This window comes from Pseudophryne corroboree, assembly GCF_028390025.1.
Source record: "Pseudophryne corroboree isolate aPseCor3 chromosome 3 unlocalized genomic scaffold, aPseCor3.hap2 SUPER_3_unloc_2, whole genome shotgun sequence".
NCBI lineage: Eukaryota > Metazoa > Chordata > Amphibia > Anura > Myobatrachidae > Pseudophryne > Pseudophryne corroboree.
Window position 1 is genome coordinate 267,701 of NW_026967508.1, and position 22,458 is coordinate 290,158.

A 22,458-nucleotide genomic window follows, 5' to 3' on the forward strand; every position below is an offset into this window, starting at 1 on the left:
GTAAAGAATCGCTCCTGCAGATGTACTTTGATTTATGTGAAACCTGTGTGCATCCTTCCATTGACTGTCTTACAATGTAAATAAAATAATACAGTGCATTATTACAGAAAAAAAAAAAAAAAGAAAGAAAGCACATCATGTCTCGAACCCTGGACCCCCAGTGAGGGAGGTGGGAGCCTTCACCCCTAGCCCACGACGCCTCATGAGAGATTTCCAATTTCATGTGTGAAAGTACTGCAAACAGCGCCCGGCCCCCGCCCCATTGCTGTTGGTTTATGCCTTAGAGGACTCGGACGCTCGCATTTGTAAAGCACGGTGTTTTCCTCCGCCTTCTGCTAGTCCTCCATTCCCATTATGCATTAGCGAACTCAGACGCTCATATATTTTAAAAGCACGGTGTTTATACATTGTACTGTACATTCTTCCTTTTACACAATTACTGTAGTTGCGTCTCCATACACATACAGTACTGTACTCCATACTTTTTCCACCGCCTCCCGTTACGCCTACAGTATTGCCAGAGCTGTAGATCAATCCGCCGCTATACTGTACGATCGAAAGTACTGGATTAGTGGAGCATTAGCCACACAGTGGTGGAGATGTGTAATGCATGATGAGTATCTAGATCGTCTCAACGCGCCTGCCTGTGATTAAACTCAGCTATCGCCTTAGCGTGGCTAAACGCCCGTCTCGGCGGAGAAACAGTCAAGATAAAGTTGGCTACATCTGTACTATCCCAAAATGTGTCACTAAGGTGACAGAAGTTTATTTCGGAGCATCATTTTTGAACAGGAGCTTCAACCGTTTTGTGGCATATGTGAAATTCCCTAAGACCCAAACCTGTCGATTTGGTCAAAAATGAAAATTTCAAAAGTGTCCCAATTCTGCTTTAAACTTCAGGTACTATCCCAAAATGTATCACTAAGGTGACAGAAGTTGATTTCGAAGCATCATTTTTGAACAGGAGCTTCACCGTATTGTGGCATATGAGAAATTTCCTAAGCCGCGGACCTGTCGAGTTTGGTCAAAAATGAAAATTTCAAAAGTGCACCAATTTCTGCTTTAAACTTTAGGTACTATCCGAAAATGTATTACTAAGGTGACAGAAGTTGATTTCGGAGCATCATTTTTGAACAGGAGCTTCAAACGTTTTGTGGCATATGAGAAATTCCCTAAGCCCCGGACATGTTGATTTTGGTCAAAAATGAAAATTTCAAAAGTGCCCCAATTTCTGTTTAAAACTTTAGGTACTATCCCAAAATGTATCACTAAGGTGACAGAAGTTGATTTTGGAGCATCATTTTTGAACAGGAGCTTCAACCGTTTTGTGGCATATGAGAAAATCCCTAAACCCCGGACCTGTCAATTTTGGTCAAAAATGAAAATTTCAAAAGTGCCCCAATTTCTGCTTTAAACTTTAGGTACTATCCCAAAATGTATCACTAAGGTGACAGAAGTTGATTTTGGAGCATCATTTTTGAACAGGAGCTTCAACCGTTTTGTGGCATATGAGAAATTCCCTAAGACCCAAACCTGTCGATTTGGTCAAAAATGAAAATTTCAAAAGTGCCCCAATTTCTGCTTTAAACTTTAGGTACTATCCCAAAATGTATCACTAAGGTGACTGAAGTTGATTTTGGAGCATCATTTTTTAACAGGAGCTTCAACCGTTTTGTGGCATATGAGAAATTCCCTAAGCCACCGACCAGTCGATTTTGGTCAAAAATGAAAATTTCAAAAGTGCCCCAATTTCTGCTTTAAACTTCAGGTACTATCCCAAAATGTATCACTAAGGTGACAGAAGTTGATTTCGAAGCATCATTTTTGAACAGGAGCTTCACCGTATTGTGGCATATGAGAAATTTCCTAAGCCGCGGACCTGTCGAGTTTGGTCAAAAATGAAAATTTCAAAAGTGCACCAATTTCTGTTTAAAACTTTAGGTACTATCCCAAAATGTATTACTAAGGTGACAGAAGTTGATTTTGGAGCATCATTTTTGAACAGGAGCTTCAACCGTTTTGTGGCATATGAGAAAATCCCTAAACCCCGGACCTGTCAATTTTGGTCAAAAATGAAAATTTCAAAAGTGCCCCAATTTCTGCTTTATACTTTAGGTACTATCCCAAAATGTATTACTAAGGTGACAGAAGTTGATTTTGGAGCATCATTTTTGAACAGGAGCTTCAACCGTTTTGTGGCATATGAGAAAATCCCTAAACCCCGGACCTGTCGATTTTGGTCAAAAATGAAAATGTCAAAAGTGCCCCAATTTCTGCTTTAAACTTTAGTTACTATCCCAAAATGTATCACTAAGGTGACAGAAGTTGATTTCGGAGCATCATTTTTGAACAGGAGCTTCACCGTATTGTGGCATATGAGAAATTCCCTAAGCCGCGGACCTGTCGAGTTTGGTCAAAAATGAAAATTTCAAAAGTGCCCCAATTTCTGCTTTAAACTTTAGGTACTATCCGAAAATGTATCACTAAGGTGACAGAAGTTGATTTTGGAGCATCATTTTTGAACAGGAGCTTCAACCGTTTTGTGGCATATGAGAAATTCCCTAAGACCCAAACCTGTCGATTTGGTCAAAAATGAAAATTTCAAAAGTGCCCCAATTTCTGTTTAAAACTTTAGGTACTATCCCAAAATGTATCACTAAGGTGACAGAAGTTGATTTTGGAGCATCATTTTTGAACAGGAGCTTCAACCGTTTTGTGGCATATGAGAAAATCCCTAAGCCCCGGACCTGTCGATTTTGGTCAAAAATGAAAATTTCAAAAGTGCCCCAATTTCTGCTTTAAACTTTAGGTACTATCCCAAAATGTATCACTAAGGTGACAGAAGTTGATTTCGGAGCATCATTTTTGAACAGGAGCTTCACCGTATTGTGGCATATGAGAAATTCCCTAAGCCGCGGTCCTGTCGATTTTGGTCAAAAATGAAAATTTCAAAAGTGCCCCAATTTCTGCTCTAAACTTTAGGTACTATCCCAAAATGTATCACTAAGGTGACAGAAGTTGATTTTGGAGCATCATTTTTGAACAGGAGCTTCAACCGTTTTGTGGCATATGAGAAATTCCCTAAGCCCCGGACCTGTCGATTTTAGTAAAAAATGAAAATTTCAAAAGTGCCCCAATTTCTGCTTTCTCACTTTAGGTACTATCCCAAAATGTATCACTAAGGTGACTGAAGTTGATTTTGGAGCATCATTTTTGAACAGGAGCTTCAACCGTTTTGTGGCATATGAGAAATTCCCTAAGCCACCGACCAGTCGATTTTGGTCAAAAATGAAAATTTCAAAAGTGTCCCAATTCTGCTTTAAACTTCAGGTACTATCCCAAAATGTATCACTAAGGTGACAGAAGTTGATTTCGAAGCATCATTTTTGAACAGGAGCTTCACCGTATTGTGGCATATGAGAAATTTCCTAAGCCGCGGACCTGTCGAGTTTGGTCAAAAATGAAAATGTCAAAAGTGCACCAATTTCTGCTTTAAACTTTAGGTACTATCCGAAAATGTATTACTAAGGTGACAGAAGTTGATTTCGGAGCATCATTTTTGAACAGGAGCTTCAAACGTTTTGTGGCATATGAGAAATTCCCTAAGCCCCGGACATGTTGATTTTGGTCAAAAATGAAAATTTCAAAAGTGCCCCAATTTCTGTTTAAAACTTTAGGTACTATCCCAAAATGTATCACTAAGGTGACAGAAGTTGATTTTGGAGCATCATTTTTGAACAGGAGCTTCAACCGTTTTGTGGCATATGAGAAAATCCCTAAACCCCGGACCTGTCAATTTTGGTCAAAAATGAAAATTTCAAAAGTGCCCCAATTTCTGCTTTAAACTTTAGGTACTATCCCAAAATGTATCACTAAGGTGACTGAAGTTGATTTTGGAGCATCATTTTTTAACAGGAGCTTCAACCGTTTTGTGGCATATGAGAAATTCCCTAAGCCACCGACCAGTCGATTTTGGTCAAAAATGAAAATTTCAAAAGTGCCCCAATTTCTGCTTTAAACTTTAGGTACTATCCCAAAATGTATCACTAAGGTGACAGAAGTTGATTTTTGAGCATCATTTTTGAACAGGAGCTTCAACCGTTTTGTGGCATATGAGAAAATCCCTAAACCCCGGACCTGTCAATTTTGGTCAAAAATGAAAATTTCAAAAGTGCCCCAATTTCTGCTTTATACTTTAGGTACTATCCCAAAATGTATTACTAAGGTGACAGAAGTTGATTTTGGAGCATCATTTTTGAACAGGAGCTTCAACCGTTTTGTGGCATATGAGAAAATCCCTAAACCCCGGACCTGTCGATTTTGGTCAAAAATGAAAATTTCAAAAGTGCCCCAATTTCTGCTCTAAACTTTAGGTACTATCCCAAAATGTATCACTAAGGTGACTGAAGCTGATTTTGGAGCATCATTTTTGAACAGGAGCTTCAACCGTTTTGTGGCATATGAGAAATTCCCTAAGCCCCGGACCTGTCGATTTTAGTAAAAAATGAAAATTTCAAAAGTGCCCCAATTTCTGCTTTCTCACTTTAGGTACTATCCCAAAATGTATCACTAAGGTGACTGAAGTTGATTTTGGAGCATCATTTTTGAACAGGAGCTTCAACCGTTTTGTGGCATATGAGAAATTCTCTAAGCCACCGACCAGTCGATTTTGGTCAAAAATGAAAATTTCAAAAGTGTCCCAATTCTGCTTTAAACTTCAGGTACTATCCCAAAATGTATCACTAAGGTGACAGAAGTTGATTTCGAAGCATCATTTTTGAACAGGAGCTTCACCGTATTGTGGCATATGAGAAATTTCCTAAGCCGCGGACCTGTCGAGTTTGGTCAAAAATGAAAATTTCAAAAGTGCACCAATTTCTGCTTTAAACTTTAGGTACTATCCGAAAATGTATTACTAAGGTGACAGAAGTTGATTTCGGAGCATCATTTTTGAACAGGAGCTTCAAACGTTTTGTGGCATATGAGAAATTCCCTAAGCCCCGGACATGTTGATTTTGGTCAAAAATGAAAATTTCAAAAGTGCCCCAATTTCTGTTTAAAACTTTAGGTACTATCCCAAAATGTATCACTAAGGTGACAGAAGTTGATTTTGGAGCATCATTTTTGAACAGGAGCTTCAACCGTTTTGTGGCATATGAGAAAATCCCTAAACCCCGGACCTGTCAATTTTGGTCAAAAATGAAAATTTCAAAAGTGCCCCAATTTCTGCTTTATACTTTAGGTACTATCCCAAAATGTATTACTAAGGTGACAGAAGTTGATTTTGGAGCATCATTTTTGAACAGGAGCTTCAACCGTTTTGTGGCATATGAGAAAATCCCTAAACCCCGGACCTGTCGATTTTGGTCAAAAATGAAAATTTCAAAAGTGCCCCAATTTCTGCTCTAAACTTTAGGTACTATCCCAAAATGTATCACTAAGGTGACTGAAGCTGATTTTGGAGCATCATTTTTGAACAGGAGCTTCAACCGTTTTGTGGCATATGAGAAATTCCCTAAGCCCCGGACCTGTCGATTTTAGTAAAAAATGAAAATTTCAAAAGTGCCCCAATTTCTGCTTTCTCACTTTAGGTACTATCCCAAAATGTATCACTATGGTGACTGAAGTTGATTTTGGAGCATCATTTTTGAACAGGAGCTTCAACCGTTTTGTGGCATATGAGAAATTCTCTAAGCCACCGACCAGTCGATTTTGGTCAAAAATGAAAATTTCAAAAGTGTCCCAATTCTGCTTTAAACTTCAGGTACTATCCCAAAATGTATCACTAAGGTGACAGAAGTTGATTTCGAAGCATCATTTTTGAACAGGAGCTTCACCGTATTGTGGCATATGAGAAATTTCCTAAGCCGCGGACCTGTCGAGTTTGGTCAAAAATGAAAATTTCAAAAGTGCACCAATTTCTGCTTTAAACTTTAGGTACTATCCGAAAATGTATTACTAAGGTGACAGAAGTTGATTTCGGAGCATCATTTTTGAACAGGAGCTTCAAACGTTTTGTGGCATATGAGAAATTCCCTAAGACCCAAACCTGTCGATTTGGTCAAAAATGAAAATTTCAAAAGTGCCCCAATTTCTGTTTAAAACTTTAGGTACTATGCCAAAATGTATCACTAAGGTGACAGAAGTTGATTTTGGAGCATCATTTTTGAACAGGAGCTTCAACCGTTTTGTGGCATATGAGAAAATCCCTAAACCCCGGACCTGTCAATTTTGGTCAAAAATGAAAATTTCAAAAGTGCCCCAATTTCTGCTTTAAACTTTAGGTACTATCCCAAAATGTATCACTAAGGTGACAGAAGTTGATTTTGGAGCATCATTTTTGAACAGGAGCTTCAACCGTTTTGTGGCATATGAGAAATTCCCTAACACAAAAACCTGTCGATTTGGTCAAAAATGAAAATTTCAAAAGTGCCCCAATTTCTGTTTAAAACTTTAGGTACTATCCCAAAATGTATCACTAAGGTGACAGAAGTTGATTTTGGAGCATCATTTTTGAACAGGAGCTTCAACCGTTTTGTGGCATATGAGAAATTCCCTAAGCCACGGACCTGTCGATTTTGGTCAAAAATAAAAATGTCAAAAGTGTCCCAATTTCTGCTTTAAACTTCAGGTACTATCCCAAAATGTATCACTAAGGTGACAGAAGTTGATTTCGGAGCATCATTTTTGAACAGGAGCTTCACCGTATTGTGGCATATGAGAAATTCCCTAAGCCGCGGTCCTGTCGATTTTGGTCAAAAATGAAAATTTCAAAAGTGCCCCAATTTCTGCTTTATACTTTAGGTACTATCCCAAAATGTATTACTAAGGTGACAGAAGTTGATTTTGGAGCATCATTTTTGAACAGGAGCTTCAACCGTTTTGTGGCATATAAGAAAATCCCTAATCCCCGGACCTGTCGATTTTGGTCAAAAATGAAAATGTCAAAAGTGCCCCAATTTCTGCTTTAAACTTTAGGTACTATCCCAAAATGTATCACTAAGGTGACAGAAGTTGATTTCGGAGCATCATTTTTGAACAGGAGCTTCAACCGTTTTGTGGCATATGAGAAAATCCCTAAGCCCCGGACCTGTCGATTTTGGTCAAAAATGAAAATTTCAAAAGTGCCCCAATTTCTGCTTTAAACTTTAGGTACTATCCCAAAATGTATCACTAAGGTGACAGAAGTTGATTTCGGAGCATCATTTTTGAACAGGAGCTTCACCGTATTGTGGCATATGAGAAATTCCCTAAGCCGCGGTCCTGTCGATTTTGGTCAAAAATGAAAATTTCAAAAGTGCCCCAATTTCTGCTTTAAACTTTAGGTACTATCCCAAAATGTATCACTAAGGTGACTGAAGCTGATTTTGGAGCATCATTTTTGAACAGGAGCTTCAACCGTTTTGTGGCATATGTGAAATTCCCTAAGACCCAAACCTGTCGATTTGGTCAAAAATGAAAATTTCAAAAGTGCCCCAATTTCTGCTTTAAACTTTAGGTACTATCCCAAAATGTATCACTAAGGTGACAGAAGTTGATTTCGAAGCATCATTTTTGAACAGGAGCTTCACCGTATTGTGGCATATGAGAAATTTCCTAAGCCGCGGACCTGTCGAGTTTGGTCAAAAATGAAAATTTCAAAAGTGCACCAATTTCTGCTTTAAACTTTAGGTACTATCCGAAAATGTATTACTAAGGTGACAGAAGTTGATTTCGGAGCATCATTTTTGAACAGGAGCTTCAAACGTTTTGTGGCATATGAGAAATTCCCTAAGACCCAAACCTGTCGATTTGGTCAAAAATGAAAATTTCAAAAGTGCCCCAATTTCTGTTTAAAACTTTAGGTACTATGCCAAAATGTATCACTAAGGTGACAGAAGTTGATTTTGGAGCATCATTTTTGAACAGGAGCTTCAACCGTTTTGTGGCATATGAGAAAATCCCTAAACCCCGGACCTGTCAATTTTGGTCAAAAATGAAAATTTCAAAAGTGCCCCAATTTCTGCTTTAAACTTTAGGTACTATCCCAAAATGTATCACTAAGGTGACAGAAGTTGATTTTGGAGCATCATTTTTGAACAGGAGCTTCAACCGTTTTGTGGCATATGAGAAATTCCCTAACACAAAAACCTGTCGATTTGGTCAAAAATGAAAATTTCAAAAGTGCCCCAATTTCTGTTTAAAACTTTAGGTACTATCCCAAAATGTATCACTAAGGTGACAGAAGTTGATTTTGGAGCATCATTTTTGAACAGGAGCTTCAACCGTTTTGTGGCATATGAGAAATTCCCTAAGCCACGGACCTGTCGATTTTGGTCAAAAATAAAAATGTCAAAAGTGTCCCAATTTCTGCTTTAAACTTCAGGTACTATCCCAAAATGTATCACTAAGGTGACAGAAGTTGATTTCGGAGCATCATTTTTGAACAGGAGCTTCACCGTATTGTGGCATATGAGAAATTCCCTAAGCCGCGGTCCTGTCGATTTTGGTCAAAAATGAAAATTTCAAAAGTGCCCCAATTTCTGCTTTATACTTTAGGTACTATCCCAAAATGTATTACTAAGGTGACAGAAGTTGATTTTGGAGCATCATTTTTGAACAGGAGCTTCAACCGTTTTGTGGCATATAAGAAAATCCCTAATCCCCGGACCTGTCGATTTTGGTCAAAAATGAAAATGTCAAAAGTGCCCCAATTTCTGCTTTAAACTTTAGGTACTATCCCAAAATGTATCACTAAGGTGACAGAAGTTGATTTCGGAGCATCATTTTTGAACAGGAGCTTCAACCGTTTTGTGGCATATGAGAAAATCCCTAAGCCCCGGACCTGTCGATTTTGGTCAAAAATGAAAATTTCAAAAGTGCCCCAATTTCTGCTTTAAACTTTAGGTACTATCCCAAAATGTATCACTAAGGTGACAGAAGTTGATTTCGGAGCATCATTTTTGAACAGGAGCTTCACCGTATTGTGGCATATGAGAAATTCCCTAAGCCGCGGTCCTGTCGATTTTGGTCAAAAATGAAAATTTCAAAAGTGCCCCAATTTCTGCTTTAAACTTTAGGTACTATCCCAAAATGTATCACTAAGGTGACTGAAGCTGATTTTGGAGCATCATTTTTGAACAGGAGCTTCAACCGTTTTGTGGCATATGTGAAATTCCCTAAGACCCAAACCTGTCGATTTGGTCAAAAATGAAAATTTCAAAAGTGCCCCAATTTCTGCTTTAAACTTTAGGTACTATCCCAAAATGTATCACTAAGGTGACAGAAGTTGATTTCGAAGCATCATTTTTGAACAGGAGCTTCACCGTATTGTGGCATATGAGAAATTTCCTAAGCCGCGGACCTGTCGAGTTTGGTCAAAAATGAAAATGTCAAAAGTGCACCAATTTCTGCTTTAAACTTTAGGTACTATCCGAAAATGTATTACTAAGGTGACAGAAGTTGATTTCGGAGCATCATTTTTGAACAGGAGCTTCAAACGTTTTGTGGCATATGAGAAATTCCCTAAGCCCCGGACATGTTGATTTTGGTCAAAAATGAAAATTTCAAAAGTGCCCCAATTTCTGTTTAAAACTTTAGGTACTATCCCAAAATGTATCACTAAGGTGACAGAAGTTGATTTTGGAGCATCATTTTTGAACAGGAGCTTCAACCGTTTTGTGGCATATGAGAAAATCCCTAAACCCCGGACCTGTCAATTTTGGTCAAAAATGAAAATTTCAAAAGTGCCCCAATTTCTGCTTTAAACTTTAGGTACTATCCCAAAATGTATCACTAAGGTGACTGAAGTTGATTTTGGAGCATCATTTTTTAACAGGAGCTTCAACCGTTTTGTGGCATATGAGAAATTCCCTAAGCCACCGACCAGTCGATTTTGGTCAAAAATGAAAATTTCAAAAGTGCCCCAATTTCTGCTTTAAACTTTAGGTACTATCCCAAAATGTATCACTAAGGTGACAGAAGTTGATTTTTGAGCATCATTTTTGAACAGGAGCTTCAACCGTTTTGTGGCATATGAGAAAATCCCTAAACCCCGGACCTGTCAATTTTGGTCAAAAATGAAAATTTCAAAAGTGCCCCAATTTCTGCTTTATACTTTAGGTACTATCCCAAAATGTATTACTAAGGTGACAGAAGTTGATTTTGGAGCATCATTTTTGAACAGGAGCTTCAACCGTTTTGTGGCATATGAGAAAATCCCTAAACCCCGGACCTGTCGATTTTGGTCAAAAATGAAAATTTCAAAAGTGCCCCAATTTCTGCTCTAAACTTTAGGTACTATCCCAAAATGTATCACTAAGGTGACTGAAGCTGATTTTGGAGCATCATTTTTGAACAGGAGCTTCAACCGTTTTGTGGCATATGAGAAATTCCCTAAGCCCCGGACCTGTCGATTTTAGTAAAAAATGAAAATTTCAAAAGTGCCCCAATTTCTGCTTTCTCACTTTAGGTACTATCCCAAAATGTATCACTAAGGTGACTGAAGTTGATTTTGGAGCATCATTTTTGAACAGGAGCTTCAACCGTTTTGTGGCATATGAGAAATTCTCTAAGCCACCGACCAGTCGATTTTGGTCAAAAATGAAAATTTCAAAAGTGTCCCAATTCTGCTTTAAACTTCAGGTACTATCCCAAAATGTATCACTAAGGTGACAGAAGTTGATTTCGAAGCATCATTTTTGAACAGGAGCTTCACCGTATTGTGGCATATGAGAAATTTCCTAAGCCGCGGACCTGTCGAGTTTGGTCAAAAATGAAAATTTCAAAAGTGCACCAATTTCTGCTTTAAACTTTAGGTACTATCCGAAAATGTATTACTAAGGTGACAGAAGTTGATTTCGGAGCATCATTTTTGAACAGGAGCTTCAAACGTTTTGTGGCATATGAGAAATTCCCTAAGCCCCGGACATGTTGATTTTGGTCAAAAATGAAAATTTCAAAAGTGCCCCAATTTCTGTTTAAAACTTTAGGTACTATCCCAAAATGTATCACTAAGGTGACAGAAGTTGATTTTGGAGCATCATTTTTGAACAGGAGCTTCAACCGTTTTGTGGCATATGAGAAAATCCCTAAACCCCGGACCTGTCAATTTTGGTCAAAAATGAAAATTTCAAAAGTGCCCCAATTTCTGCTTTATACTTTAGGTACTATCCCAAAATGTATTACTAAGGTGACAGAAGTTGATTTTGGAGCATCATTTTTGAACAGGAGCTTCAACCGTTTTGTGGCATATGAGAAAATCCCTAAACCCCGGACCTGTCGATTTTGGTCAAAAATGAAAATTTCAAAAGTGCCCCAATTTCTGCTCTAAACTTTAGGTACTATCCCAAAATGTATCACTAAGGTGACTGAAGCTGATTTTGGAGCATCATTTTTGAACAGGAGCTTCAACCGTTTTGTGGCATATGAGAAATTCCCTAAGCCCCGGACCTGTCGATTTTAGTAAAAAATGAAAATTTCAAAAGTGCCCCAATTTCTGCTTTCTCACTTTAGGTACTATCCCAAAATGTATCACTAAGGTGACTGAAGTTGATTTTGGAGCATCATTTTTGAACAGGAGCTTCAACCGTTTTGTGGCATATGAGAAATTCTCTAAGCCACCGACCAGTCGATTTTGGTCAAAAATGAAAATTTCAAAAGTGTCCCAATTCTGCTTTAAACTTCAGGTACTATCCCAAAATGTATCACTAAGGTGACAGAAGTTGATTTCGAAGCATCATTTTTGAACAGGAGCTTCACCGTATTGTGGCATATGAGAAATTTCCTAAGCCGCGGACCTGTCGAGTTTGGTCAAAAATGAAAATTTCAAAAGTGCACCAATTTCTGCTTTAAACTTTAGGTACTATCAGAAAATGTATTACTAAGGTGACAGAAGTTGATTTCGGAGCATCATTTTTGAACAGGAGCTTCAAACGTTTTGTGGCATATGAGAAATTCCCTAAGCCCCGGACATGTTGATTTTGGTCAAAAATGAAAATTTCAAAAGTGCCCCAATTTCTGTTTAAAACTTTAGGTACTATCCCAAAATGTATCACTAAGGTGACAGAAGTTGATTTTGGAGCATCATTTTTGAACAGGAGCTTCAACCGTTTTGTGGCATATGAGAAAATCCCTAAACCCCGGACCTGTCAATTTTGGTCAAAAATGAAAATTTCAAAAGTGCCCCAATTTCTGCTTTAAACTTTAGGTACTATCCCAAAATGTATCACTAAGGTGACAGAAGTTGATTTTGGAGCATCATTTTTGAACAGGAGCTTCAACCGTTTTGTGGCATATGAGAAATTCCCTAAGACCCAAACCTGTCGATTTGGTCAAAAATGAAAATTTCAAAAGTGCCCCAATTTCTGCTTTAAACTTTAGGTACTATCCCAAAATGTATCACTAAGGTGACTGAAGTTGATTTTGGAGCATCATTTTTTAACAGGAGCTTCAACCGTTTTGTGGCATATGAGAAATTCCCTAAGCCACCGACCAGTCGATTTTGGTCAAAAATGAAAATTTCAAAAGTGTCCCAATTTCTGCTTTAAACTTCAGGTACTATCCCAAAATGTATCACTAAGGTGACAGAAGTTGATTTCGAAGCATCATTTTTGAACAGGAGCTTCACCGTATTGTGGCATATGAGAAATTCCCTAAGCCGCGGTCCTGTCGATTTTGGTCAAAAATGAAAATTTCAAAAGTGCCCCAATTTCTGCTTTAAACTTTAGGTACTATCCGAAAATGTATTACTAAGGTGACAGAAGTTGATTTCGGAGCATCATTTTTGAACAGGAGCTTCAACCGTTTTGTGGCATATGAGAAATTCCCTAAGACCCAAACCTGTCGATTTGGTCAAAAATGAAAATTTCAAAAGTGCCCCAATTTCTGTTTAAAACTTTAGGTACTATGCCAAAATGTATCACTAAGGTGACAGAAGTTGATTTTGGAGCATCATTTTTGAACAGGAGCTTCAACCGTTTTGTGGCATATGAGAAAATCCCTAAACCCCGGACCTGTCAATTTTGGTCAAAAATGAAAATTTCAAAAGTGCCCCAATTTCTGCTTTAAACTTTAGGTACTATCCCAAAATGTATCACTAAGGTGACAGAAGTTGATTTTGGAGCATCATTTTTGAACAGGAGCTTCAACCGTTTTGTGGCATATGAGAAATTCCCTAACACCCAAACCTGTCGATTTGGTCAAAAATGAAAATTTCAAAAGTGCCCCAATTTCTGTTTAAAACTTTAGGTACTATCCCAAAATGTATCACTAAGGTGACAGAAGTTGATTTTGGAGCATCATTTTTGAACAGGAGCTTCAACCGTTTTGTGGCATATGAGAAATTCCCTAAGCCACGGACCTGTCGATTTTGGTCAAAAATAAAAATGTCAAAAGTGTCCCAATTTCTGCTTTAAACTTCAGGTACTATCCCAAAATGTATCACTAAGGTGACAGAAGTTGATTTCGGAGCATCATTTTTGAACAGGAGCTTCACCGTATTGTGGCATATGAGAAATTCCCTAAGCCGCGGTCCTGTCGATTTTGGTCAAAAATGAAAATTTCAAAAGTGCCCCAATTTCTGCTTTATACTTTAGGTACTATCCCAAAATGTATTACTAAGGTGACTGAAGCTGATTTTGGAGCATCATTTTTGAACAGGAGCTTCAACCGTTTTGTGGCATATGAGAAATTCCCTAAGCCCCGGACCTGTCGATTTTAGTAAAAAATGAAAATTTCAAAAGTGCCCCAATTTCTGCTTTCTCACTTTAGGTACTATCCCAAAATGTATCACTAAGGTGACTGAAGTTGATTTTGGAGCATCATTTTTGAACAGGAGCTTCAACCGTTTTGTGGCATATGAGAAATTCTCTAAGCCACCGACCAGTCGATTTTGGTCAAAAATGAAAATTTCAAAAGTGTCCCAATTCTGCTTTAAACTTCAGGTACTATCCCAAAATGTATCACTAAGGTGACAGAAGTTGATTTCGAAGCATCATTTTTGAACAGGAGCTTCACCGTATTGTGGCATATGAGAAATTTCCTAAGCCGCGGACCTGTCGAGTTTGGTCAAAAATGAAAATTTCAAAAGTGCACCAATTTCTGCTTTAAACTTTAGGTACTATCCGAAAATGTATTACTAAGGTGACAGAAGTTGATTTCGGAGCATCATTTTTGAACAGGAGCTTCAAACGTTTTGTGGCATATGAGAAATTCCCTAAGCCCCGGACATGTTGATTTTGGTCAAAAATGAAAATTTCAAAAGTGCCCCAATTTCTGTTTAAAACTTTAGGTACTATCCCAAAATGTATCACTAAGGTGACAGAAGTTGATTTTGGAGCATCATTTTTGAACAGGAGCTTCAACCGTTTTGTGGCATATGAGAAAATCCCTAAACCCCGGACCTGTCAATTTTGGTCAAAAATGAAAATTTCAAAAGTGCCCCAATTTCTGCTTTATACTTTAGGTACTATCCCAAAATGTATTACTAAGGTGACAGAAGTTGATTTTGGAGCATCATTTTTGAACAGGAGCTTCAACCGTTTTGTGGCATATGAGAAAATCCCTAAACCCCGGACCTGTCGATTTTGGTCAAAAATGAAAATTTCAAAAGTGCCCCAATTTCTGCTCTAAACTTTAGGTACTATCCCAAAATGTATCACTAAGGTGACTGAAGCTGATTTTGGAGCATCATTTTTGAACAGGAGCTTCAACCGTTTTGTGGCATATGAGAAATTCCCTAAGCCCCGGACCTGTCGATTTTAGTAAAAAATGAAAATTTCAAAAGTGCCCCAATTTCTGCTTTCTCACTTTAGGTACTATCCCAAAATGTATCACTAAGGTGACTGAAGTTGATTTTGGAGCATCATTTTTGAACAGGAGCTTCAACCGTTTTGTGGCATATGAGAAATTCTCTAAGCCACCGACCAGTCGATTTTGGTCAAAAATGAAAATTTCAAAAGTGTCCCAATTCTGCTTTAAACTTCAGGTACTATCCCAAAATGTATCACTAAGGTGACAGAAGTTGATTTCGAAGCATCATTTTTGAACAGGAGCTTCACCGTATTGTGGCATATGAGAAATTTCCTAAGCCGCGGACCTGTCGAGTTTGGTCAAAAATGAAAATTTCAAAAGTGCACCAATTTCTGCTTTAAACTTTAGGTACTATCAGAAAATGTATTACTAAGGTGACAGAAGTTGATTTCGGAGCATCATTTTTGAACAGGAGCTTCAAACGTTTTGTGGCATATGAGAAATTCCCTAAGCCCCGGACATGTTGATTTTGGTCAAAAATGAAAATTTCAAAAGTGCCCCAATTTCTGTTTAAAACTTTAGGTACTATCCCAAAATGTATCACTAAGGTGACAGAAGTTGATTTTGGAGCATCATTTTTGAACAGGAGCTTCAACCGTTTTGTGGCATATGAGAAAATCCCTAAACCCCGGACCTGTCAATTTTGGTCAAAAATGAAAATTTCAAAAGTGCCCCAATTTCTGCTTTAAACTTTAGGTACTATCCCAAAATGTATCACTAAGGTGACAGAAGTTGATTTTGGAGCATCATTTTTGAACAGGAGCTTCAACCGTTTTGTGGCATATGAGAAATTCCCTAAGACCCAAACCTGTCGATTTGGTCAAAAATGAAAATTTCAAAAGTGCCCCAATTTCTGCTTTAAACTTTAGGTACTATCCCAAAATGTATCACTAAGGTGACTGAAGTTGATTTTGGAGCATCATTTTTTAACAGGAGCTTCAACCGTTTTGTGGCATATGAGAAATTCCCTAAGCCACCGACCAGTCGATTTTGGTCAAAAATGAAAATTTCAAAAGTGTCCCAATTTCTGCTTTAAACTTCAGGTACTATCCCAAAATGTATCACTAAGGTGACAGAAGTTGATTTCGAAGCATCATTTTTGAACAGGAGCTTCACCGTATTGTGGCATATGAGAAATTCCCTAAGCCGCGGTCCTGTCGATTTTGGTCAAAAATGAAAATTTCAAAAGTGCCCCAATTTCTGCTTTAAACTTTAGGTACTATCCGAAAATGTATTACTAAGGTGACAGAAGTTGATTTCGGAGCATCATTTTTGAACAGGAGCTTCAACCGTTTTGTGGCATATGAGAAATTCCCTAAGACCCAAACCTGTCGATTTGGTCAAAAATGAAAATTTCAAAAGTGCCCCAATTTCTGTTTAAAACTTTAGGTACTATGCCAAAATGTATCACTAAGGTGACAGAAGTTGATTTTGGAGCATCATTTTTGAACAGGAGCTTCAACCGTTTTGTGGCATATGAGAAAATCCCTAAACCCCGGACCTGTCAATTTTGGTCAAAAATGAAAATTTCAAAAGTGCCCCAATTTCTGCTTTAAACTTTAGGTACTATCCCAAAATGTATCACTAAGGTGACAGAAGTTGATTTTGGAGCATCATTTTTGAACAGGAGCTTCAACCGTTTTGTGGCATATGAGAAATTCCCTAACACCCAAACCTGTCGATTTGGTCAAAAATGAAAATTTCAAAAGTGCCCCAATTTCTGTTTAAAACTTTAGGTACTATCCCAAAATGTATCACTAAGGTGACAGAAGTTGATTTTGGAGCATCATTTTTGAACAGGAGCTTCAACCGTTTTGTGGCATATGAGAAATTCCCTAAGCCACGGACCTGTCGATTTTGGTCAAAAATAAAAATGTCAAAAGTGTCCCAATTTCTGCTTTAAACTTCAGGTACTATCCCAAAATGTATCACTAAGGTGACAGAAGTTGATTTCGGAGCATCATTTTTGAACAGGAGCTTCACCGTATTGTGGCATATGAGAAATTCCCTAAGCCGCGGTCCTGTCGATTTTGGTCAAAAATGAAAATTTCAAAAGTGCCCCAATTTCTGCTTTATACTTTAGGTACTATCCCAAAATGTATTACTAAGGTGACAGAAGTTGATTTTGGAGCATCATTTTTGAACAGGAGCTTCAACCGTTTTGTGGCATATAAGAAAATCCCTAATCCCCGGACCTGTCGATTTTGGTCAAAAATGAAAATGTCAAAAGTGCCCCAATTTCTGCTTTAAACTTTAGGTACTATCCCAAAATGTATCACTAAGGTGACAGAAGTTGATTTCGGAGCATCATTTTTGAACAGGAGCTTCAACCGTTTTGTGGCATATGAGAAAATCCCTAAGCCCCGGACCTGTCGATTTTGGTCAAAAATGAAAATTTCAAAAGTGCCCCAATTTCTGCTTTAAACTTTAGGTACTATCCCAAAATGTATCACTAAGGTGACAGAAGTTGATTTCGGAGCATCATTTTTGAACAGGAGCTTCACCGTATTGTGGCATATGAGAAATTCCCTAAGCCGCGGTCCTGTCGATTTTGGTCAAAAATGAAAATTTCAAAAGTGCCCCAATTTCTGCTTTAAACTTTAGGTACTATCCCAAAATGTATCACTAAGGTGACTGAAGCTGATTTTGGAGCATCATTTTTGAACAGGAGCTTCAACCGTTTTGTGGCATATGTGAAATTCCCTAAGACCCAAACCTGTCGATTTGGTCAAAAATGAAAATTTCAAAAGTGCCCCAATTTCTGCTTTAAACTTTAGGTACTATCCCAAAATGTATCACTAAGGTGACAGAAGTTGATTTCGAAGCATCATTTTTGAACAGGAGCTTCACCGTATTGTGGCATATGAGAAATTTCCTAAGCCGCGGACCTGTCGAGTTTGGTCAAAAATGAAAATTTCAAAAGTGCACCAATTTCTGCTTTAAACTTTAGGTACTATCCGAAAATGTATTACTAAGGTGACAGAAGTTGATTTCGGAGCATCATTTTTGAACAGGAGCTTCAAACGTTTTGTGGCATATGAGAAATTCCCTAAGCCCCGGACATGTTGATTTTGGTCAAAAATGAAAATGTCAAAAGTGCCCCAATTTCTGTTTAAAACTTTAGGTACTATCCCAAAATGTATCACTAAGGTGACAGAAGTTAATTTTGGAGCATCATTTTTGAACAGGAGCTTCAACCGTTTTGTGGCATATGAGAAAATCCCTAAACCCCGGACCTGTCAATTTTGGTCAAAAATGAAAATTTCAAAAGTGCCCCAATTTCTGCTTTAAACTTTAGGTACTATCCCAAAATGTATCACTAAGGTGACAGAAGTTGATTTTGGAGCATCATTTTTGAACAGGAGCTTCAACCGTTTTGTGGCATATGAGAAATTCCCTAAGACCCAAACCTGTCGATTTGGTCAAAAATGAAAATTTCAAAAGTGCCCCAATTTCTGCTTTAAACTTTAGGTACTATCCCAAAATGTATCACTAAGGTGACTGAAGTTGATTTTGGAGCATCATTTTTGAACAGGAGCTTCAACCGTTTTGTGGCATATGAGAAATTCCCTAAGCCACCGACCAGTCGATTTTGGTCAAAAATGAAAATTTCAAAAGTGTCCCAATTTCTGCTTTAAACTTCAGGTACTATCCCAAAATGTATCACTAAGGTGACAGAAGTTGATTTCGAAGCATCATTTTTGAACAGGAGCTTCACCGTATTGTGGCATATGAGAAATTTCCTAAGCCGCGGACCTGTCGAGTTTGGTCAAAAATGAAAATTTCAAAAGTGCACCAATTTCTGCTTTAAACTTTAGGTACTATCCGAAAATGTATTACTAAGGTGACAGAAGTTGATTTCGGAGCATCATTTTTGAACATGAGCTTCAAACGTTTTGTGGCATATGAGAAATTCCCTAAGCCCCGGACATGTTGATTTTGGTCAAAAATGAAAATTTCAAAAGTGCTTCAATTTCTGTTTAAAACTTTAGGTACTATCCCAAAATGTATCACTAAGGTGACAGAAGTTGATTTTGGAGCATCATTTTTGAACAGGAGCTTCAACCGTTTTGTGGCATATGAGAAAATCCCTAAACCCCGGACCTGTCAATTTTGGTCAAAAATGAAAATTTCAAAAGTGCCCCAATTTCTGCTTTAAACTTTAGGTACTATCCCAAAATGTATCACTAAGGTGACAGAAGTTGATTTTTGAGCATCATTTTTGAACAGGAGCTTCAACCGTTTTGTGGCATATGAGAAAATCCCTAAACCCCGGACCTGTCAATTTTGGTCAAAAATGAAAATTTCAAAAGTGCCCCAATTTCTGCTTTATACTTTAGGTACTATCCCAAAATGTATTACTAAGGTGACAGAAGTTGATTTTGGAGCATCATTTTTGAACAGGAGCTTCAACCGTTTTGTGGCATATGAGAAAATCCCTAAACCCCGGACCTGTCGATTTTGGTCAAAAATGAAAATTTCAAAAGTGCCCCAATTTCTGCTCTAAACTTTAGGTACTATCCCAAAATGTATCACTAAGGTGACTGAAGCTGATTTTGGAGCATCATTTTTGAACAGGAGCTTCAACCGTTTTGTGGCATATGAGAAATTCCCTAAGCCCCGGACCTGTCGATTTTAGTAAAAAATGAAAATTTCAAAAGTGCCCCAATTTCTGCTTTCTCACTTTAGGTACTATCCCAAAATGTATCACTAAGGTGACTGAAGTTGATTTTGGAGCATCATTTTTGAACAGGAGCTTCAACCGTTTTGTGGCATATGAGAAATTCCCTAAGCCACCGACCAGTCGATTTTGGTCAAAAATGAAAATTTCAAAAGTGTCCCAATTCTGCTTTAAACTTCAGGTACTATCCCAAAATGTATCACTAAGGTGACAGAAGTTGATTTCGAAGCATCATTTTTGAACAGGAGCTTCACCGTATTGTGGCATATGAGAAATTTCCTAAGCCGCGGACCTGTCGAGTTTGGTCAAAAATGAAAATTTCAAAAGTGCACCAATTTCTGCTTTAAACTTTAGGTACTATCCGAAAATGTATTACTAAGGTGACAGAAGTTGATTTCGGAGCATCATTTTTGAACAGGAGCTTCAAACGTTTTGTGGCATATGAGAAATTCCCTAAGCCCCGGACATGTTGATTTTGGTCAAAAATGAAAATTTCAAAAGTGCCCCAATTTCTGTTTAAAACTTTAGGTACTATCCCAAAATGTATCACTAAGGTGACAGAAGTTGATTTTGGAGCATCATTTTTGAACAGGAGCTTCAACCGTTTTGTGGCATATGAGAAAATCCCTAAACCCCGGACCTGTCAATTTTGGTCAAAAATGAAAATTTCAAAAGTGCCCCAATTTCTGCTTTAAACTTTAGGTACTATCCCAAAATGTATCACTAAGGTGACAGAAGTTGATTTTGGAGCATCATTTTTGAACAGGAGCTTCAACCGTTTTGTGGCATATGAGAAATTCCCTAAGACCCAAACCTGTCGATTTGGTCAAAAATGAAAATTTCAAAAGTGCCCCAATTTCTGCTTTAAACTTTAGGTACTATCCCAAAATGTATCACTAAGGTGACTGAAGTTGATTTTGGAGCATCATTTTTTAACAGGAGCTTCAACCGTTTTGTGGCATATGAGAAATTCCCTAAGCCACCGACCAGTCGATTTTGGTCAAAAATGAAAATTTCAAAAGTGTCCCAATTTCTGCTTTAAACTTCAGGTACTATCCCAAAATGTATCACTAAGGTGACAGAAGTTGATTTCGAAGCATCATTTTTGAACAGGAGCTTCACCGTATTGTGGCATATGAGATATTTCCTAAGCCGCGGACCTGTCGAGTTTGGTCAAAAATGAAAATTTCAAAAGTGCACCAATTTCTGCTTTAAACTTTAGGTACTATCCGAAAATGTATTACTAAGGTGACAGAAGTTGATTTCGGAGCATCATTTTTGAACAGGAGCTTCAACCGTTTTGTGGCATATGAGAAATTCCCTAAGACCCAAACCTGTCGATTTGGTCAAAAATGAAAATTTCAAAAGTGCCCCAATTTCTGTTTAAAACTTTAGGTACTATGCCAAAATGTATCACTAAGGTGACAGAAGTTGATTTTGGAGCATCATTTTTGAACAGGAGCTTCAACCGTTTTGTGGCATATGAGAAAATCCCTAAACCCTGGACCTGTCAATTTTGGTCAAAAATGAAAATTTCAAAAGTGCCCCAATTTCTGCTTTAAACTTTAGGTACTATCCCAAAATGTATCACTAAGGTGACAGAAGTTGATTTTGGAGCATCATTTTTGAACAGGAGCTTCAACCGTTTTGTGGCATATGAGAAATTCCCTAAGACCCAAACCTGTCGATTTGGTCAAAAATGAAAATTTCAAAAGTGCCCCAATTTCTGTTTAAAACTTTAGGTACTATCCCAAAATGTATCACTAAGGTGACAGAAGTTGATTTTGGAGCATCATTTTTGAACAGGAGCTTCAACCGTTTTGTGGCATATGAGAAATTCCCTAAGCCACGGACCAGTCGATTTTGGTCAAAAATAAAAATGTCAAAAGTGTCCCAATTTCTGCTTTAAACTTCAGGTACTATCCCAAAATGTATCACTAAGGTGACAGAAGTTGATTTCGGAGCATCATTTTTGAACAGGAGCTTCACCGTATTGTGGCATATGAGAAATTCCCTAAGCCGCGGTCCTGTCGATTTTGGTCAAAAATGAAAATTTCAAAAGTGCCCCAATTTCTGCTTTATACTTTAGGTACTATCCCAAAATGTATTACTAAGGTGACAGAAGTTGATTTTGGAGCATCATTTTTGAACAGGAGCTTCAACCGTTTTGTGGCATATAAGAAAATCCCTAATCCCCGGACCTGTCGATTTTGGTCAAAAATGAAAATGTCAAAAGTGCCCCAATTTCTGCTTTAAACTTTAGGTACTATCCCAAAATGTATCACTAAGGTGACAGAAGTTGATTTCGGAGCATCATTTTTGAACAGGAGCTTCAACCGTTTTGTGGCATATGAGAAAATCCCTAAGCCCCGGACCTGTCGATTTTGGTCAAAAATGAAAATTTCAAAAGTGCCCCAATTTCTGCTTTAAACTTTAGGTACTATCCCAAAATGTATCACTAAGGTGACAGAAGTTGATTTCGGAGCATCATTTTTGAACAGGAGCTTCACCGTATTGTGGCATATGAGAAATTCCCTAAGCCGCGGTCCTGTCGATTTTGGTCAAAAATGAAAATTTCAAAAGTGCCCCAATTTCTGCTTTAAACTTTAGGTACTATCCCAAAATGTATCACTAAGGTGACTGAAGCTGATTTTGGAGCATCATTTTTGAACAGGAGCTTCAACCGTTTTGTGGCATATGTGAAATTCCCTAAGACCCAAACCTGTCGATTTGGTCAAAAATGAAAATTTCAAAAGTGCCCCAATTTCTGCTTTAAACTTTAGGTACTATCCCAAAATGTATCACTAAGGTGACAGAAGTTGATTTCGAAGCATCATTTTTGAACAGGAGCTTCACCGTATTGTGGCATATGAGAAATTTCCTAAGCCGCGGACCTGTCGAGTTTGGTCAAAAATGAAAATTTCAAAAGTGCACCAATTTCTGCTTTAAACTTTAGGTACTATCCGAAAATGTATTACTAAGGTGAC